Source organism: Montipora capricornis, chromosome 14 (genome assembly GCF_036669925.1).
Source record: "Montipora capricornis isolate CH-2021 chromosome 14, ASM3666992v2, whole genome shotgun sequence".
In the NCBI taxonomy this organism is placed as follows: domain Eukaryota; kingdom Metazoa; phylum Cnidaria; class Anthozoa; order Scleractinia; family Acroporidae; genus Montipora; species Montipora capricornis.
The window spans coordinates 7,779,161-7,782,113 of record NC_090896.1 but is presented as its reverse complement, the minus strand read 5'-3'; the positions used below and the strand labels follow the sequence as shown (position 1 = coordinate 7,782,113).

The 2,953-nt window shown below is 35.1% G+C and overlaps 1 pseudogene; it reads left to right on the top strand.

Moving 5' to 3' along the window:
- LOC138031338 (uncharacterized) overlaps window positions 1-2,953 on the top strand; it is a 25,500-nt pseudogene that overhangs the window by 621 nt on the left and 21,926 nt on the right.

The window sequence follows — 2,953 nt, the reverse complement described above, 5'->3', positions numbered from 1 at the left end:
AACGACTCAATTTTCAACTTCATTGCCAATTCACTTCAACCTGTAATTAATGATCGCTCTTCACTCTATGCTGATGTCAATGGCTTTCCGAGTCCTTCAATTATAACTGTTGAAAATTATCGTCCAGATCTTCTTTTCCGAATACAGTCCAAGTGCCTATATATTCTAGAACTAACGGTTGGTTTTGAATCTAACCTTAAAAACAATGTAGAACGCAAAAAGAAAAATACATGAACGTGGTCAAAGACGTGGGAAGTAACTACAGATCTGTCAAATTTGTAAACCTTTCCATGAGCTCCCTAGGTGTTCTCTCCAACGAATGCTCTACGTTTTTAGAAATGATGAATGACATTGGCATTGACAAAGCGCAACAACACTATATAATCAAAAAAAATGATAAGTCTCGCCATTAGAGCAACATATTTTATATTCTGTCGTAGAATAAGACCTGGGATAGCCCAGACTTAATAAAACTGATATATATTATATATATATATATATATATATATTATTTTTTTTTATTCATTTGTAAATACAGTATACAAGTATATCAATCACAATTCAAGCAGCCAGTTGTTAATTGCCTATACGTAGAGAGATTTACAACTGTATTCGAAGACAAATAAAGGTTCCATTAGGTAAAGGTGCACCTTATTAAACGTCTGAAGGAAGCCGACGGTGCGCTCATTTTACCCCGTAATCGTGTGGGTGGCTGCTGAGGGCATTATATTATATTATTATTATTATTATTATTATTATTTTATTATTATTAGTTATATTATTATTATTATTATTATTACTATTATATTATTATTATTTGTATTAATGCTTTAGCTCTGGTGGATGTTATACCGACATTACACCAAGGAAGCGAGCCATATCAATGGCAAAGGTCCCTTGTGTCATTCCTTCTCCTTTCCTAATGGTAATCCCCAGCTTATTATTATCCATTATTGTTATTATTATTATTATTATTATTATATTATTATCATCATTATCACTATCACCACACCACCCAAATCATCATCATCATCATCATCACTCATCATCATCATCATCATCATCATCATATTATTATTATTATTTATTATTATTATTATTTATGATTACAAAGAAGCAGCAAAGCACACTTCAGCCTCTCGGAGTCTGCCGTTCACAGTCCTGGTCACTAAACTCGAAGCATCAAATGACCTGTTTGCACGCACGTATTAAATTAATTTCTCTGTAGGCTTTTTCAACAGAACCTGAAGTCCAAGCTACTATTCAACACGGAAACTTGATCAAAAGAAGGATGCACTGAACGTTTGGATTGAAAGTATTTCCAGGACGCACTTCATGGTCTGCTTAAGAGAGTCAAGAACATTTGATGGGCCTCATAGCAATCTGATTGTGGTATGTAAAGATCTGTAAAAGCCAAGTTCTTCAACCATTGATTAAAACTTAGAAGAGAGAAAGATAAAAGACAGTACAAAGTTGAATGCGGTTTCAAGTCCATGCTAAGCTAGGATTTATGGGCTCGCTAGATTTCCAAGTAAGCTGTGCAATGAATTATCCCATGGGACTTATTTCTATAGTCACGCAATAGAATTATTTGGATACATAGAGGATATTACATGGCCACGCGGAGATACGAAATTTCTCTTCGACAGCATCGAACGAGTGAAATATTTTCAACACCAGAAGAGAAATGTCGTATCTCCAAGCGGCCACGTACATTCTATTTATTCTGTAAACACCAATGAATACCACATCATTGCACGAAAGGCATGGAAAGGCGCAAATTTTATAGTAACCGTAGCAACAGTGATCTTTTCACGTGTGGAGATATCATGTTTGTGCGCGAAAGCTAACTTGGTATTTATTGGTGTTTATATAATAAATAAAATTTTGTGGTAAAATCTACTTAATCTTATAAAATGCTAAAAATACTATTGCTGTCTGCAATGTTATCAGAAGAGGAACAATGGCAAAGACTATTGACTATTTTTCCGTTGCGACAATTTCGTTTAATGAAAGAACAGGCAAGACACACAATTGCATGAAGTAATAATGAGCCTGCAGTCGGGGACTTCTGCTATCAGAGTGGTATGCAATAGCGTACATAGACAATCGGGTACTTTTTTAAACTTATTTTCTTTTCTTTTCAGAACTGGATGGCATACGAACATTATCAACGGTCTGGAAAGTTAAGGAGTCGTCCAAGATCTTGTTTTCTAATTATGAGATACCATTAGCTCAGAACAATTACGCATTATGTAAGGTACGTATTTGTGCGGCAATAGTTATTGGTGCTTGTATGGGAAAAAACTGTGAGTGACCAAAGCGTTAATTGAATAAAGAAGGGTATTTATTATAGCGAAGCAGCTCCAAGAAGCTCCAAGCTCCGTTTTCAGATCTACTTCTACATCTCTCAAGAAAACTAGAGTCCTTAGGAGAGTTGCTACCCATCAGTCCAAATGTGGTGCAGTCCACTTAGTGTACTGTCTGTTACACAGAGTAAAATCTATAAGTATCACTATTGGGCATTAAGGGTTAAGAAAACGTCGTTAAATTTTATCTTTCAGATTATCAACTTTACCGGACCATTCTATGAACCACCAAATGTACTTACAACAGCAGTCAAGGACATTAAAAAAAACTCCAATCCACTCTGTGCTGTAAAGGGTCCGTTAAGCGCCTGGGCGGAGGTAATTATAAGATCCTTTATTATCATGAAATTCCAGAAATTGATCCTTGACATATTTCAGCAATTACTTTTGTTTAAATATTAATATATATATATATTTTGGTTTTTGAGGATCAATAGACCATAAACCTTTGAAAACGTTTGGTTTGCTGCATTAAGTCACTTTGCTTCAAACGTTACTTTTAATACAGGAGATTAACCGTACTTATGTTCGTGTGTGCATCAAGACTATGCTGGGATTGATGGCCAGAGAGACAATTTGGAAGT